We start from the raw sequence: 19,258 nt of genomic DNA on the forward strand, positions 1-19,258 counted from the left end.
CCATTATTTATGAAAACAGTGATAAATTTCCATGATCAACATTTCTGTTACACTGCAATGATTATCCCGTGGCATGTAAAATCAGAAAGATACGATAAAATGAGACTGGGTCATATGCAGGGAGAATGTTTGCCTTTCATGTTTTCGAAGTAGTGAAATATTTCCGTGAATCTAAAAGTCACTTTTCCGTTCATTGAAGGACACAATCATCGCCTTGGAAGCTTCATCACGATACTACTTTGCATTTCTGAAGAGGGAAGAAGAAATCAACATGAAAATTCAATTCCATGGTTTTGGAAGTCCCATTGAGAACACGATTCATTTGCGCCGGCATAATGCTCTGACCGAGAAAGAATTGAAGGTGAGTTTGTAGTTTGGAAGATCGCAGCAATTTATGCATCAACTTCTTCATCGATAGTGTTCCATTGCTTTCAAACTGCATTTTCCACTCTGCAAGATAATAACTGTGAGAACAAGCAACAGCATCAGTAGGTGGTCTATTTGGAATGCAATGTTACAAAACCCGATCCATTCAACAACATATTTCAGATATGTCAACAAATTAAATATTCCAGCACAGGATAAAACAAGGAAGATGAGAGTGAGGAGGCAATAGCTCTGATGACAAAAGAACAGAAATTTACCTTTATCCATTCGAGCAAAAAAGCAGGCACGCAAATAAATAATCATCTAACAATGCACATGTGCAACGGAGGCTACAGGGGGACTAAAAATGCCGAATTGTTGTCATGCGTATTGCTGAAAGGATGATTGAAACAGAATCTGTGGTAAATTTGAAGAAATACAGATGATGCATCTCAGGATGTTGGAGGAAGAACATTTATGGACTGAGGCAAATTGTATTGCCCTTTTCAGGAGTTATTGGGTTCATAATGAATTGAAACACTTCCTTCTGTGCTGAAAGCTTTAGTTTAGTTGCAGCTGGATGACAATTTCTGTTCCTGGTAGTATTTAGCAAACTGTTAAAAGTGAATGTCACTGCACAGAATTCCAAACATGACTCCAATCAGTAGAGAAAATATCCAAGGTGTGTGATGAGTTGTATCCTCTCATGTTGAACAGCGCAGCGACAGATACAATGGAGGCACTGATGATAATCTTCCAAGAATCCTTAGATTGTGGAAAATTCGCAGAGGATTGAAAGATGGTGAACATAACACCATTATTACATAGATACTTGGACAAAATAGTAAGCAAGTATTGCCAATTTAGGTCAACCTGGGTAGATGTTCATGCCGGCAATGAAAGATGAAATAACAGGGTACTGAGTGTGCTATAACATCCTACAGAGTGAACATCCTTTCATAACGGGGAAATAATACTTGACAAACTTGCTACAGTGCTTTGAGAAGGAAACAAACATTACTGATGAAGGACCACCAGTTGATGTCGTACATTGAGATTTCAACAAAGCATTTGATAAGGTACAGCTCGTAAGGTGTCTCGAAGGAAAAGAGCCCGTGTGTTCAACGGTAGTATGTTCGGATGGACAGAGGACTGCATCGTTAATAGAAGTAGAGTCGTAGCAGCAAGATGGTAACTGACAAGTCATGTACAGCCACAGAGCGAATGCTGCGGAGGCCGTACACCTCATGTTGACTGGGTTGATTTCGGAAATGGCGGAGGGGATTGCTATGCTTAGGAAAGTTGGGCAGGCAGGGACTACGTTCATTGGCGTTTTTAAGATTGAAAACAATCTTATTTTTTCAACATTTAAGATTCTAAAGAGGCTTGATAGTGTATATCCGTAGAGATTACTCCCATTTGTGAAAGATTTTACGACCAGAGGCCACATTTTCAAATTGGTTGCTCATTAATTCAGGGAAGAATTACTTCTTTCAGGTTGCAGCAATTTATTGAACACTTTAGCCAAGAAGGTTTTAGAGGTAATGCCATTAATCATATGCTAGGCTGTAACGGCCAGGTTAATTTTTAAATCAAGAAACAATGATAATGAGAAAAGGGTCGAGGCCTGAAACGTCAGCTTTTGTGCTCCTGAGATGCTGCTTGGCCTGCTGTGTTCATCCAGCTTCACACTTTATTATCTTGGATTCTCCAGCATCTGCAGTTCCCATTATCAGTGATAATGAGAAAAGGGTAGTCTTTACAGTGGAAGATACTTCAAGGATCCCCTTATTATTAAAGGACACAGGGAGGAATTAAACACATCACTACCACACCATCACTACCATGAGAATAGTAGCAGTAGACAATCTAATGGAGTGAAAGCAGATTGGACTCTTTGCCGTGATGGTTTACTTTCTAAGATTCTAAACAATGAGCTTCAGAGTCGGTGTCTGCTTTGACTGTAATTTCCCAAAAAGGTTTAGATTCCAGAGAAGCATCTGAGGGCTGGAAAACTGCCGATGTGACATCCCTGTTTAAAAAGGAGAGAGGCAAAAAGAAGATAACTACAACCGAACCAGCCTAACATCTATTGTTGGAAATATGTGGCAATCAACTATGAAGAAAATTGTAGCAGAACATTTGGAAAATCAGAATCTAATCAAACAGAATCACCATAGCCTGATGAAAGAGAAATTATGTCTGGCTAATTTGTTTGGGTTTTTGGAGGAAGTTTTGGGAGGAGAATTAATAGAGGAAAACCAGTAAATGTGTTGTGTTTGGACTTGGAGAAAGCATTGAGAATGTACTCAAAAGTAATAAGCTTAGAGCTGAGGTTTTGAAGGTAGTATATTGCTATGGATCAGTATACTTTGCACGTTCTGGAAGGAGAGATCACATCTCGAGTGAAATGCACCTAGCGAATATATATTTTGGGGAACTTGGTGGCAATCCGGTAAGTCAGTGCAGAGGGTAAGAGGTGCCATTTGCTTGCTTTTTTTGCCTGATAGTTCGTAAGCATTTTTTTTGAGACAGGGTGAATTGAAGCCAGAATCAGGGACCGAGAGGGTGAACCAGGTTCATTGGTTGGTGATCGCTACTGGTTTAAGAATCTATTATCGGTAGCTTTCAGATTGCAAGTAAATCGGAGAAATATTTACAGGCTACAAACTAAAAGACCAGAATGTTTTCAAATCAAATTAAGAGCGAAGTAATTGAAATGGAGATGCCAGGCCAGATGATGATATGTACCTACATGACGGGCGAGTGGTCAGGCCCCATACTCCAGCTTAGGGTTGATGAACTGGAATCTCAGTTTTTACCAATCAACAAATCATGTGGGGGACAGTTACTGGGGAATGCTGTGCTTCAGGAGGCAGTCACACACCTTAGATTAACTAGCTGAAACTTGGTCAGTGGCCAATGACAAAGAACAGGGCAGGTGGAAGGTTTCAGGATGTAGTGCAGAAGGAACCTTGGCCTTTGATCTTATCTAACAGGTTTGAGATTCTTTCTTCGTGTGTGGATGAGAGTGCAGGGTATAGGGAAGATGAGTAAACTGACTGTAGCACTGTGGTACAGGGGGACATTGAAGAGGGAATAAAAAGTGAAATGTAGTTATAATCAGAGGTAGTATAGTTAGGGGAATGAACACTGTTCGTTGTGACCAGGATCGAGAGTCTCGAAAGTAGTGTTGCCTGCCTGGTGCCCAGGTTCAGGAGATTCCATCTCGGCTACAAAGGAACTTGAAGTGGGAGGAGTAGAAATCCAGCTATCGTGGTCCACACAGGTACCATTGATATGGAAGAAAGAGGAAAGAGGTTCTCCTGAGGGATTATGAGCACCGAGGTGCTGAGGTGAGAAAGCAGAACCAGAATGGTAATAATCTCTGGATTATTATCTGAGCAATTTGGCACGGTGTGAACATAATTATAGATGTACATTGTTCAAATGGTGGCATGGCAGAAATGTGTTTGAATTCATGGGACATTGGCATCGGTACGGGGAAGGAGGGAGTCGTTCTGGTGTTATAGGCTCGACGAGAATCATATTGGGACAAGTATCCTCGCAAAATACAGAGCTCGGTCTGGGGCTAGGGCGTTAAAATAAAAAGTGTGGAGTGGGTGAGCTCAGTTGCATGGAAAATTGTGGAAAAAGTTAGAAGCTGGTAAGTGCTCAGCAAAGTTTCCAGAGCAAGTAATAGGACAAAAAGTATGGAAATGGTCAGGAGTCTCACTTCAGCTGCAGCAGATAAGAAGGGTGGCTGTAAATGCCAGACTGAAGATCTTGTATTGAATTGCAGGGAGTGTATGAAACAAAGTGAATGAGTTTGTGGTGCAGATTGAAATTGACAGATACATCACTCTGGGTATCACAGAGAGGTGGTTGTTAGGGGATAAGTGTTGGGAACGAAATAGCCAATGATTCATGTCCGATAGAAAGAACAGGCAAATGAACAGAGATAACAAAGTGTGGAGCTGGATGAGCACAGCAGGCCAAGCAGCATCTCACGAGCGTAAAAGCTGACGTTTTGTGCCGAGACCCTTCTACTTCTGTGTGTTCATCCTGCTGTGTTCATCCGGATCCACACTTTGTTATCTTGGATTCTGAAGCATCTGCAGTTCCCATTATCTCCGATACAAATGGACAGAGATGCCAGGGTTGGCTTGTCAGTAAGAAATGAAGGAACCAAATGAAGGAACGCGCTGAAGGAACCAAAGCTCTTGTGCTTGTTTATTAATGACTTGGAGGAAAGCGGTGCATGTGCTGTGGCTAAATTTGTAGATGACTGAAAAAATATTTAGAAAGACAAGGCATGGCCCAGAAACAGAGATTTACCAGGATGTTACTTGAATCGGAATGTATTAGCTATAAGGAGGGTTTGGTGGAAATGCTGTGTCATGATACATGTAATGAGATCAACCATGATCTCACCAAATGATGGAGGAATATTCAATGGGCCAAATGACTTTTTTTGTGAGTCTTCTTGTTTGACAATGCATTCATGAAGGTGTTTTTTTTTTCTCTCTTGGATAAGATGTGGAAATGAAATGTATACGAGATGATGGGAACTGCAGATGCTGGAGAATCCAAGACAACAAAATGTGAGGCTGGATGAACACAGCAGGCCAAGCAGCATCTCAGGAGCACAAAAGTGCTCCTGAGATGCTGCTTGGCCTGCTGTGTTCATCCAGCCTCACATTTTGTTGTCATGAAATGTATACACTTCCTTTTCATCTGGGAATAAATAATTGTTCTGAACGATTTCCATTGACTAATAGCAATCTGACAAGCTTCGCAATGTAAAGAGATTTTTAGCTTCTTTTTAATTGTAAAGGTATTCTTTGGAATTAATTTGGCATATATTATTTGCATCTCAGGAAGTATGTTCATCACTGCATCTCAAAAAGTGCTCTGTTGTATGACAGTAGCTTTTTAAAGATCACTTCAATGGTTGTGATTTTGAGTTGCCATAACACACATTAAATTACACTGTTGGCCAATCTGTCCATGATTATTTCATTATCTTATGCTTCAAACAGACAAGGAAATATTGGTGATGCAATGAAGTGTTTGACTCTCAAATATAATTGCTGTTATAGTTTCCACTTGGAAGAAAGATTCACATCAAATTGACTGGTCAAGGAAATGGGACACTGACTGTGAGTACTTTGAATGTTCGAGTTATTCCTAAAATGAAAGTTATGACCTTGATGATTTCTCTTTCATGCAGATATGAAGAGACTCTTTTAAAATATCCTCTCGGTTAGTGGTTCAGGCATAAAAGTGCAATATGTATATTTATGTATATACATGTACATGCGTAATCTGAAAAGATAATGAGTATAAATCACTTGTGACAAGGTGAGAATGAGTTATCCAGATAGTAAGAACTGCCAATGTTGGTGTCTGAGATAACACATTGTGGACCTGGAGGAACACAGCAGGGCAGGCAGCATCAGAGGCTGAGGAAAGTTGAGGTTTTGGGTCAGGACCCTTCCTGAGAAATGGAGGGTGGAAGGGAGCTCAGAAACAAATAGTTTTGAGGGGGAGGAGGTGGTAGGGAAGGTAGGTGGGATGGTGATAAGTGAGTACTATCCAGATTGGAACAGATTTTCCCCAGGGGGTATTGAGTACGAATTCCAAATCACTCTCAAAATCTTAGTGACTGTTAACATTGATGTTTTTTGTCTGTGTGTTTCAGTAATTGCATGACAGTTGAATGGTTCGTTGAGAGTGAGGAACCTATGGACTCTCACACACCAAGATGGAATTTAGTTCGAAGAGTGACTTCAAAATAGTTGCTTGCTTTTAAAATCTTGACCGTTTTTGCTGTCCAGTTGAATGAATTTAGCTTCATACTGCTTCAATAGGAATTAGTGTTTAATAGGAACATATTTGTGAAACTTACAGTTCCGTAAGTTTTAGCATAAACTGGTCCAGCCTTTCGGTCCTTGCAAAAAGGCTCACCTCTCCATTAATACCGAAGGAAAATTGGAGTTTAAAAGTAAGTTCACCCGTTGTCAGGGAATGAAATGTTAATGTTGACTCGAAAATAATTTTTAAAAAAGTCATATATTTGTGTAACACTGAACTCAAATTAACATTTGGATATGCTAGTTTTACAGATGGTTGGATATTGAATTCATTTTAAATGAGGGTGAAGATCACTTTAAATCCAGCATATTTGTGAAGAAAAGAAATAGCATATCAAATAAAATTAACTGCATGACTCTTCATAGCCCTATATGTAGAATTTCATTCTGAACTATGAGACAGTTGTGACCCCATACTACCTCAGTGCTCATGGCAAGAGTGTGACTCCTGTTTGACGTGCTGTGCACTGCATGGAATGGCGGCAACATCAGATTCATTGATGCTTGAGAATCAAAAGAATATGACGATAAGATTTAAAATCAAAATCTCATTGAACACTTCAAGGAATGTATTACAGGAAGAGGGGGAAAGCATGTATGACTAATAGAAGGTGGTGGCGCAGATCACATAGACCTGTGTGCTGAAACTTATCACAAATTTCACATTGAATGGAACAGTTTAAACAGGCTGGAGGAAGCAGACATGCCAGCCCAAACTTTTTGAATTTGAGCATTCTGTTCATAAACATCAGCAAAATTGTGGGAAACATGTTTATTCTTTCTCTTTTATTGCACAGAACCATACGATGAGACTGTTTTGATGAGAAATTTAAAGATTACGTGTCCCATCCGTTTGACTCACAGTTTGGGACCATAGGTTGGTACGATCTTCGTTGGAGAAGGAAAAGGGATGTTCCAGAGACAGAAAACCGTCAAACCATTTACAACAAAGTCCGTTTCTGGTTAGTATTAATTAATGCAGTTAACATTTTTAGCTCGACATGATTGCACAATGGAGTCAATAAGAAAATTCCATCTGATATTCCACATAAATTTTAAGTGGATATTAAAGCAGCTCATTTCTTTTTCACGCTGTATGCTGCTTTTAAGAATGGTTGTCTTATTGTCGAAATGTTTAGCTTTGACTCCATGGCTTCTTCCATTAGCTCACATTGAAACACATGTTTCTTCAGCCAAAAATGCACATTTACCCGGTGTAGCTTGACTAACCTTCCCCTGTGGTCGTTCCCCTGAAATCCCCTGCGGTAGCTCCCCTGAAAAACAACTATACCATTTTGGATACTGTTCCGGGGACGACTTCGCAGGGGTATGCAGTAGGGTGCAGGTCTCTGGCACAGAGTCTGTCCCTCTTGCACAGAAGGGGAGCGGGGATAGGAAGAGAGTGATAGTCATTGGGGACTCAATAGTTAGAGGGACTGATAGAAGATTTGCCGGGAACGAAAGAGACTCACGATTGGTGTGTTGCCAACCAGGTGCCAGGGTCTGTGATGTCTCGGATCATGTGTTTAGGGTCCTGAGGGGAGAGGCTGACCAGCCCCAAGTCGTGATATACATAGGCACCAACGGCATAGGTAGAAAGAGGGATAGGGATGTCAGGCAGGATTTGAGGGAGCTAGGGTGGAAGCCGAGAGCTAGAACAAGCAGAGTGGTCATCTCTGGTTTGTCACCCGTACCACGTGATAGCGAGGCAAAGAACAGGGAGAGATTTCAGCTGATGACGTGGCTTCAGGGATGGTGCAGGTGGGAGGGCTTCAGGTACATGGACAATTGGGGCTCGTTCTGGGGAAGGTGGGCCCTGTACAAACAGGACGGTCTCCACTTGAATGAGAGGGGCACGAATATCCTGGGTGGGAAATTGGCTAGTGCCATTCGGTTGGATTTAAACTAGCTCAGAAGGGGGATGGGAAACTGAGGTGTAGTCCCAGTACACAGGAGGATGAGCGTAGGGAGGACATGGTCAGGACCTCACTGTCACAGGAGTGTGCTGGCGGACAGCAAGCTGGATTGAAGTGTGACGACTTTAATGCCGGGAGTATCCGGAATAATGTAGGTGAGGTTGCAGCTTGGATGGGTACCTGGGACTTCGATGTTGTGGCCATTTCGGAGGCATGGATAGAGGAGGGTCAGGAATGGATGTTGCAGGTTCTCGTGTTTAGATCTTTCATTAAGGTCTGGGAAGGTGGTAAAAGAGGGGGAGGTGTGGCTTTGTTGGTCAAGGACAGTATAACGGCGGCTGAAAGAACCTTTGAGGACTTGTCTACTGTGGTGGTATGGGCTGAGGTTGCCAAGGAAGGTTTGTCGACTGAGCCAGTGTGGGTGGAAGTTCGGAACAGCAAGGCAGCAGTCACTTCACTGGGGGTTTTCTACGGACCCCAAATAGCGGTTGGGAGATGGAAGAACTCATTGGCCGGCAGATTGTTGAAAAGTGCAAACGTATCAGGGTTGTTGTTATGGGTGACTTCAACTTTCCCAATATAGATTGAAACCTCCTGAGTGCAGATGGTTTGGATGGAGCCGTTTTTGTCAGGTGTGTTCAGGAGGGTTTCCTGACTCAGTATGTGGACAGGCCGAGGGGGGAGGCCATTTTGGATTTGGTGCTCGGCGATGAGCCAGGACAGGTGTCAGATCTCGTGGTGGGAGAACACTTTGGCGACAGTGACCGCAAGAGCCTCCCATTTACCATAGCCATGGAAAGTGAAAGGAGCAGTTACCAGGGGAAGATATTTCACTGGGGTCAAGGAAACTATGATGCTATCAGACAGGAGTTGGGAAGTACAGATTGGGAGCAATTGTTCCACAGAAAGGGAGAAGCAGACATGTGGAGGCTGTTCAAGGAGCAGTTGTTGCGAGTGATGTATAAATTTGTTCCTCTGAGACAGATAAGAAGGGGTAAGATTCAGGAGCCTTGGATGACGGGTACAGAGGTGCTTCTTGTCAAAAAGAAAAGGCAGCGTACGGAAGGTGGAGGAAGTGAGGGTCTGGCACAGCTTTAGAGTATTCCAGGCCTGCTCGGAAGGAGCTCAAAAGATATTGCCTGTACAATTGTTACCTGTTACAACCTTTGCGTCCACGCTTGCTCATTCAATGGTGTCAAGATGCCAGCAGTGCATGTACCTTCTCCATCCCCTAATGCCGTCAGCTCGCACAAGACATAGTCCTTACTTAAAATCTTCTGATCAACCAACGTTCATTGTAATGGACATTTTAGTTGTCTGTCATGAAACGAAAACTGATTCTGACTGGCATGACCTGCAGTGCAAATGAATATAATCTGCGAAACGAGATTCCTTATGGGCTTGCAGCCGCTACAAATAATTGCTTTTCAAAGACGTTGCATACATTTTTTTCTCCTGTCACCTTAGATTATTTTTTTGTTTATGCATGTTGTGTGGGTTTCCAGTCAGGCCCATAAACTCATGTTGATGCAGTCACTGTTACAACACGGTATTGAAGGACAATTTGTGATCTTTGGAGTTTCATTCCAGTGTCTGAAGGAGTGCACCATCAAGCCACTTCAGAGCACTACTGGCGACGAATTGTTGCAAGTTTTCAAGTGTTACCGATCGTCACATAAAATATGGCCTTTTTGTCGTTGCGCTATTCATCTTAACTGCACCATATCTAGTATTTCGGCTTGGAAACTATTTCAATTTTTTTGATTTACTTATTCAAAATCATTTATGATTGTTGTCATGATATCTACAATATGTTATTTTGATTGGACATAGAGGATTGGATCTGTCTTAATGGAAATAATGTATGCGCTTATAAAACCCCTTCTGGGCAAGGTAGTTGCTCAGTGGTTAGAGTTGCTCATGCACTGGGGAGCCAATTGAGATTCCAGTCTTGGGTAACTATCTGTGTGGAATTGACACGTCCTCCCCGCGTCTGCGAGGGGCTTCTGCCAGGTGCTGCAGTTTCCTCCCATTGTTCAAAGATGTGCAGGTCCTTATATGTGATTTGTGAAGCATTTCTTAAATGTTTCAACCCTGCCAGCATCCAGTGCCTTGGACAAAATAACTGGAGATGAATAAAAGATACTGTGCATTTTGACACCATTTCCTGCTGGATTTTCATCAATCCTGCTTTATATCGGTGACAACTTCCATGACCTTTTTTGATGCTATGTCTGAATTGACAGTCTAGTTCCAAATATTTGTTGTGCAGTATTTCAAGGTCTCTGTTACAGCATACCCATGAATGCCCACTTCAAAAGATACTTCCATATCATAGAATCACTACGGTGTGGAAACAAGCCCCTTTTGACCCAAGAAGTCCACGGCCACGCTCCAAAGAGCATCTCACCCTGACTCATCCCCCGACCCTTTCCTCAGTAACCGTACGTTTCCCATGACTAACACACCTAATCTACACATCCCTAAACACAATGGGCAAGTTTGGCATGGCCCATACACCGAACCTGCACATCTTTGGACTGTGGGAGGAAACCAGAGCACCCAGCAGGAACCCATGCAGGCATGGGCAGAATGTACAAACTCCGCACAGAAAATCGTCCAACGGTGGGATCGAACCTGGGTCCCTGGCGCTGTGAGTCAGCAGTGCTAACCACTGAGCCACCGTGCTGCCCTTGGAGTTAGACAGAGCTTGCTTGTTCCTGGGTGGCCTCAAACTGCCAACCTCCACTTAGTGGCAAAAGTGCTGACCAACTGCACTCATCTTCACTGGCTTTTGCTTTGTATCATTGAATTCACTCCTTCAAACTCTATGATAAATATTGAAATTTCCATTGATATGTGAGCGTTGTTTTTAGTACGCAGTATTGGTTTATTATGTTTCATTGGTACATAATGAATATTGTATGTATATGCAAATGGGCAAGTTGGTAATGATGCAGTCCGCAGACCTGCAGGATAATAACACTGTCCTTCAATCGCCCACGATGCCCTCTGCAAATTGGTAGAAAACAAAAATTTCTTAAAAATTCATCTCTCCTCCCGTCAGTCGATCAAAATTAATTCAGGATTTTGTACAGGCCAATAAGCGTAAGATTACACGAGCCTAAACAAAACTACTGGCTCATATTAGTTCAGGAAAGTGAAAGGGCAACAATAGAGGTAGGAGGAACTGCAGATGCTGGAGAATCTGAGATAAGAAGGTGTAAAGCTGGATGAACACAGCAGGCCAAGCAGTATCATCCGGCTCTACACCTTGTTGTCTCAGATTCTCCAGCACCAATTTTCTGAAGTAGGGTCTCGTTCCGAAACATCAGCTTTCTTGCTTCTCTGATGCTGCTTGACCTGCTGTGTTCATCCAGCTCTCCACCTTGGGCAACAATAGAGTATGTTTTAAGTCACTAGATATGTTACGTGGGTTTGTCTTCCTTAGGGTGGACAATGGGATGCAGTGACTGAGGACAATGGGATGCAGTGACTGAGGGCAATGGGATGCAGTGACTGAGGACAATGGGATGCAGTGACTGAGGACAATGGGATGCAGCGACTGAGGACAATGGGATGCAGTGAGTGAGGGCAATGGGATGCAGTGACTGAGGGCAATGGGATGCAGTGACTGAGGGCAATGGGATGCAGTGACTGAGGGCAATGGGATGCAGTGACTGAGGACAATGGGATGCAGTGACTGAGGACAATGGGATGCAGTGACTGAGGGGAATGTGATGCAGTGACTGAGGGAAATGGGATGCAGTGACTGGGAATTGGGTCGCTGTGGCTGAGTGAAATGGGACGCAGTGACTGATGGAAAGGAGATGCAGTGACTGATTGAAATGGGATTGCCGTGACTGTGGAAAGGAGAAGCAGTGACTGAGGAAATGGGACGCGGTGACGGATGGAAATGGGATGCAGTGACTGCGTGAAATGGGATGCAGTGAATGAGTGAAATGAGATGCAGTGTCTGATGGAAATGTGGTGCAGTGACAGAGTGACATGTGCTGCAGTGACTGATGGAAATCGGATGCAGTGACTGAGCGACATGAGCTGCAGTGTCTGATGGAAATGTGACGCAGTAACTGAGGGAAATGGGATGCAGTGACTGAGGGACATGGGATGCAGTGACTGAGGGACATGGGATGCAGTGACTGAGGGACATGGGATGCAGTGACTGAGGGAAATGGGATGCACTGACTGAGGGAAAGGAGATGCAGTGACTGTGGGAAATGGCATACTGTGACTCAGGGTAATGGGATGCAGTGACTGAGGGGAATGGGATGCAGTGAGTGTGGGAAACTGAATTCAGCGTCTGAGAGATACGGGAAACAGTGACTGAGGGAAATGTGATGCAGTGACTGAGGGAAATGTGATGCAGTGACTGAGGGAAATGGGATGCAGTGACTGAGGGGAATGGGATGCAGTGAGTCTGGGAAATTGAATGCAGCGTCTGAGAGATACGGGAAACAGTGACTGATGAAAATGGGATGCAGTGATTGAGTGAAATGTGATGCAGTGACTGAGTGAAATGTGATGCAGTGACTGAGTGAAATGTGATGCAGTGACTGAGTGAAATGGGCTGCAGTGACTGTTGGAAATGGGATGCAGTGATTGAGTGAAATGGGATGCAGTGACTGAGTGAAATGAGATGCAGTGACTGAGGAAAATGGGATGCAGTCTGTGAGTGAAATGTGTTGCAGTCACTGAGTGAAAGGGGATGCAGTGACTGAGTGAAATGCGATGCAGTGACTGAGTGAAATGCGATGCAGTGACTGTTGGAAATGGGATGCAGTGTCTGAGGGAAATGGGATGCAGTGACTGAATGAAGTGGGATGCAGTGACTGAGGACAATGGGATGCAGTGACTGAGGGACATGGGATGCAGTGACTGAGCGACATGGGATGCAGTGACTGTGGGAAATGGCATACTGTGACTCAGGGTAATGGGATGCAGTGACTGAGGGGAATGGGATGCAGTGAGTGTGGGAAATTGAATACAGCGTCTGAGAGATACGGGAAACAGTGACTGATGGAAATGGGATGCAGTGAATGTGGGACATGGGATGCAGTGATTGAGTGAAATGTGATGCAGTGACTGAGTGAAATGGGATGCAGTGACTGAGGGGAATGGGATGCAGTGACTGAGTGAAATGCGATGCAGTGACTGAGGGAAATGGGATGCAGTGTCTGAGGGAAATGGGATGCAGTGACTGAGGGAAATGGGATGCAGTGACTGAGGGAAATGAGATGCCAAGACTGAGTGAACTGGGATGCAGTGACTGATGGAAATGGTATGCAGTGACTGAGGGAAATGGGATGCGGTGACTGACGGAAATGGGATGCAGTGACTGACGGAAATGGGATGCACTGACTGAGGCACATGGGATGCAGTGACAGAGGTACTGGGAAGGAGTGACTGAGTTAATAGGGAATCAGTGCCCGAGCGGGCTTGGGGTGCAGTGACTGAGGGAAATGGGAGACAGTGCCTGACCGAAAAGGGACGCACTGACTGAGTGAAATGGGATGCAGTGACTGAGTGAAATGACATGCAGTGACTGTGGGACATGGGATGCAGTGACTGAGGGACATGGGATGCACTGACTGAGGGAAATGGGATGCAGTGACTGAGTGAAATGGGATGCAGTGACTGAGGGACGTGGGATGCAGTGACTGAGGGACGTGGGATGCAGTGACTGAGGGACATGGGATGCAGTGACTGAGGGAAATGGGATGCAGTGACTGAGGGAAATGAGATGCCGAGACTGAGTGAACTGGGATGCAGTGACTGAAGGAAATGGTATGCAGTGACTGAGGGAAATGGGATGCAGTGACTGACGGAAATGGGATGCAGTGTCTGTTGGAATTGGGATCCTGCGACTGAAGGTAATGGGATGCAGTGACTGAGGGTAATGGGATGCAGTGACTGAGTGCAATGGGATGCAGTGACTGAGTGAAATGGGATGCAGTGACTGAGTGAAATGGGATGCAGTGAATGAGGACAATGGGATGCAGTGAATGAGGACAATGGGATGCAGTGAATGAGGACAATGGGATGCAGTGACTGAGGACAATGGGATGCAGTGACTGAGGGCAATGGGATGCAGTGACTGAGGACAATGGGATGCAGTGACTGAGGACAATGGGGTGCAGTGACTGAGGGCAATGGGATGCAGTGACTGAGGACAATGGGATGCAGTGACTGAGGACAATGGGATGCAGTGACTGAGGGGAATGGGATGCAGTGACTGAGGGGAATGGGATGCAGTGACTGAGGGAAATGTGATGCACTGACTGAGGGAAATGGGACGCAGTGACTGGGAATTTGGACGCAGTGACTGATGGAAAGGAGATGCAGTGACTGATTGAAATGGGATGCAGTGACTGAGTGAAATGGGATTGCCGTGACTGTGGAAAGGAGATGCAGTGACTGAGGAAATGGGACGCGGTGACGGATGGAAATGGGATGCTCTGACTGAGTGTAAAGTGAAGCATTGAGTGAAATGGGATGCAGTGGCTGTGTGAAATGGGATGCAGTGGCTGTGTGAAATGGGATGCAGTGGCTGTGTGAAATGGGATGCAGTGACTGGTGGAAATGAGATGCACTGACTTAGGGAAAGGAAATGCAGTGTCTGTGGGAAATGTGATGCAGTGACAGAGTGACATGTGCTGCAGTGACTGATGGAAATCGGATGCAGTGACTGAGCGACATGAGCTGCAGTGTCTGATGGAAATGTGACGCAGTAACTGAGGGAAATGGGATGCAGTGACTGAGGGACATGGGATGCAGTGACTGAGGGACATGGGATGCAGTGACTGAGGGACATGGGATGCAGTGACTGAGGGAAATGGGATGCACTGACTGAGGGAAAGGAGATGCAGTGACTGTGGGAAATGGCATACTGTGACTCAGGGTAATGGGATGCAGTGACTGAGGGGAATGGGATGCAGTGAGTGTGGGAAACTGAATTCAGCGTCTGAGAGATACGGGAAACAGTGACTGAGGGAAATGAGATGCAGTGACTGAGGGAAATGTGATGCAGTGACTGAGGAAAATGTGATGCAGTGACTGAGGGAAATGGGATGCAGTGACTGAGGGGAATGGGATGCAGTGAGTCTGGGAAATTGAATGCAGCGTCTGAGAGATACGGGAAACAGTGACTGATGAAAATGGGATGCAGTGATTGAGTGAAATGTGATGCAGTGATTGAGTGAAATGTGATGCAGTGACTGAGTGAAATGTGATGCAGTGACTGAGTGAAATGTGATGCAGTGACTGAGTGAAATGGGCTGCAGTGACTGTTGGAAATGGGATGCAGTGATTGAGTGAAATGGGATGCAGTGACTGAGTGAAATGAGATGCAGTGACTGAGGAAAATGGGATGCAGTCTGTGAGTGAAATGTGTTGCAGTCACTGAGTGAAAGGGGATGCAGTGACTGAGTGAAATGCGATGCAGTGACTGAGTGAAATGCGATGCAGTGACTGTTGGAAATGGGATGCAGTGTCTGAGGGAAATGGGATGCAGTGACTGAATGAAGTGGGATGCAGTGACTGAGGACAATGGGATGCAGTGACTGAGGACAATGGGATGCAGTGACTGAGGGACATGGGATGCAGTGACTGAGGGACATGGGATGCAGTGACTGTGGGAAATGGCATACTGTGACTCAGGGTGATGGGATGCAGTGACTGAGGGGAATGGGATGCAGTGAGTGTGGGAAATTGAATACAGCGTCTGAGAGATACGGGAAACAGTGACTGATGGAAATGGGATGCAGTGAATGTGGGACATGGGATGCAGTGATTGAGTGAAATGTGATGCAGCGACTGAGTGAAATGTGATGCAGTGACTGAGTGAAATGCGATGCAGTGACTGAGTGAAATGGGATGCAGTGACTGAGGGAAATGGGATGCAGTGTCTGAGGGAAATGTGATGCAGTGACTGAGGGAAATGGGATGCAGTGACTGAGGGAAATGAGATGCCAAGACTGAGTGAACTGGGATGCAGTGACTGATGGAAATGGTATGCAGTGACTGAGGGAAATGGGATGCGGTGACTGACGGAAATGGGATGCAGTGACTGAGGGACATGGGATGCACTGACTGAGGCACATGGGATGCAGTGACAGAGGTACTGGGAAGGAGTGAGTGAGTTAATAGGGAATCAGTGCCCGAGCGGGCTTGGGGTGCAGTGACTGAGGGAAATGGGAGACAGTGCCTGACCGAAAAGGGACGCACTGACTGAGTGAAATGGGATGCAGTGACTGAGTGAAATGACATGCAGTGACTGTGGGACGTGTGATGCAGTGACTGAGGGACATGGGATGCAGTGACTGAGGGAAATGGGATGCAGTGACTGAGTGAAATGGGATGCAGTGACTGAGGGACGTGGGATGCAGTGAATGAGGGACGTGGGATGCAGTGACTGAGGGACATGGGATGCAGTGACTGAGGGAAATGGGATGCAGTGACTGAGGGAAATGAGATGCCGAGACTGAGTGAACTGGGATGCAGTGACTGAAGGAAATGGTATGCAGTGACTGAGGGAAATGGGATGCAGTGACTGACGGAAATGGGATGCAGTGTCTGTTGGAATTGGGATCCTGCGACTGAAGGTAATGGGATGCAGTGACTGAGGGTAATGGGATGCAGTGACTGAGGGTAATGGGATGCAGTGACTGAGTGAAATGGGATGCAGTGACTGAGTGCAATGGGATGCAGTAACTGAGGGTAATGGGATGCAGTGACTGAGTGAAATGGGATGCAGTGAATGAGGACAATGGGATGCAGTGAATGAGGACAATGGGATGCAGTGACTGAGGACAATGGGATGCAGTGACTGAGGGCAATGGGATGCAGTGACTGAGGGCAATGGGATGCAGTGACTGAGGACAATGGGATGCAGTGACTGAGGACAATGGGATGCAGTGACTGAGGACAATGGGATGCAGTGACTGAGGACAATGGGATGCAGTGACTGAGGGGAATGGGATGCAGTGACTGAGGGGAATGGGATGCAGTGACTGAGGGAAATGTGATGCACTGACTGAGGGAAATGGGACGCAGTGACTGGGAATTGGGACGCAGTGACTGATGGAAAGGAGATGCAGTGACTGATTGAAATGGGATGCAGTGACTGAGTGAAATGGGATTGCCGTGACTGTGGAAAGGAGATGCAGTGACTGAGGAAATGGGACGCGGTGACGGATGGAAATGGGATGCTCTGACTGAGTGTAAAGTGAAGCATTGAGTGAAATGGGATGCAGTGGCTGTGTGAAATGGGATGCAGTGGCTGTGTGAAATGGGATGCAGTGGCTGTGAGAAATGGGATGCAGTGACTGGTGGAAATGAGATGCACTGACTTAGGGAAAGGAAATGCAGTGTCTGTGGGAAATGGGATGCTGCGACTGAGGGTGATGGGATGCAGTGACTGACGGAAATGGATGCAGTGACTGAGTGAAATGGGATGCAGTGACTGAGTGAAATGGGATGCAGTGGCTGTGTGAAATGGGATGCAGTGGCTGTGAGAAATGGGATGCAGTGACTGGTGGAAATGAGATGCACTGACTTAGGGAAAGGAAATGCAGTGTCTGTGGGAAATGGGATGCTGCGACTGAGGGTGATGGGATGCAGTGACTGACGGAAATGGATGCAGTGACTGAGTGAAATGGGATGCAGTGACTGAGTGAAATGCGATGCAGTGACTGAGGTACTGGGAAGGAGTGACTGAGTTAATAGTGAGGCAGTGCCCGTGCGGGCTTGGGGTGCAGTGACTTAGGGAAATGGGATACAGTGCCTGAGTGAAATGTGACGCACTGACTGAGTGAAATCGGATGCAGTGACTGAGTGGAATGGGATGCAGTGACTGCGTGAAATGGGATGCAGTGAATGAGTGAAATGAAATGCAGTGTCTGAGGGACATGGGATGCAGTGACTGAGGGACATGGGATGCAGTGACTGAGGGACATGGGATGCAGTGACTGAGAGAAATGGGATGCAGTGACTGAGGGACATGGGATGCAGTGACAGAGTGACATGAGCTGCAGTGTCTAATGGAAATGTGACGCAGTAACTGAGGGAAATGCGATGCAGTGACTGAGGTACTGGGTAGGAGTGACTGAGGGACATGGGATGCAGTGACTGAGGGACATGGGATGCAGTGACTGAGGGAAATGGGATGCAGTGACTGAGGGACGTGGGATCCAGTGACAGAGGGAAAGGAGATGCAGTGACTGTGGGAAATGGCATACTGTGACTCAGGGTAATGGGATGCAGTGACTGAGGGGAATGGGACGCAGTGAGTGTGGGACATGGGATGCAGTGATTGAGTGAAATGTGATGCAGTGACTGAGTGAAATGTGATGCAGTGACTGAGTGAAATGAGATGCAGTGACTGAGGGAAATGGGATGCAGTCAGTGAGTGAAATGTGTTGCAGTCACTGAGTGAAATGTGTTGCAGTCACTGAGTGAAAGGGGATGCAGTGACTGAGTGAAATGCGATGCAGTGACTGAGTGAAATGCGATGCAGTGACTGTTGGAAATGGGATGCAGTGACTGAGGGAAATGGGATGCATTCAGTGAGTGAAATGTGTTGCAGTGACTGAGTGAAATGGGATGCAGTGACTGAGTGAAATGGGATGCAGTGACTGAGGACAATGGGATGCAGTGACTGAGGGACATGGGATGCAGTGACTGAGGGACATGGGATGCAGTGACTGAGGGACATGGGATGCAGTGACTGAGGGGAATGCATGCAGTGAGTGTGGGAAATTGAATACAGCGTCTGAGAGATAGGGGAAACAGTGGCTGATGGAAATGGGATGCAGTGAATGTGGGAGATGGGATGCAGTGATTGAGTGAAATGTGATGCAGTGACTGAGTGAAATGTGATGCAGTGACTGAGTGAAATGCGATGCAGTGACTGAGGGAAATGGGCTGCAGTGACTGAGGGAAATGGGATGCAGTGACTGAGGGAAATGAGATGCCAAGACTGATGGAAATGGGATGCAGTGACTGAGGGAAATGGGATGCAGTGACTGAGGGAAATGGGATGCAGTGCCTGTTTGAAATGGGATCCTGCGACTGAAGTTAATG

At 45.7% G+C, this 19,258-nt stretch overlaps 1 long non-coding RNA gene across 1 annotated transcript; it reads left to right on the forward strand.

Moving 5' to 3' along the window:
* The first annotated feature begins 228 nt into the window (after positions 1–228).
* LOC132207568 (uncharacterized) lies at positions 229–6,184 on the forward strand. Its single transcript, XR_009443583.1, has 3 exons — positions 229–361; positions 5,469–5,528; positions 6,071–6,184. It is a non-coding gene; the product is annotated as an uncharacterized LOC132207568 (long non-coding RNA).
* Positions 6,185–19,258: the final 13,074 nt, after the last annotated feature.

This window comes from Stegostoma tigrinum, unplaced genomic scaffold, assembly GCF_030684315.1.
Source record: "Stegostoma tigrinum isolate sSteTig4 unplaced genomic scaffold, sSteTig4.hap1 scaffold_102, whole genome shotgun sequence".
Taxonomy (NCBI): domain Eukaryota; kingdom Metazoa; phylum Chordata; class Chondrichthyes; order Orectolobiformes; family Stegostomatidae; genus Stegostoma; species Stegostoma tigrinum.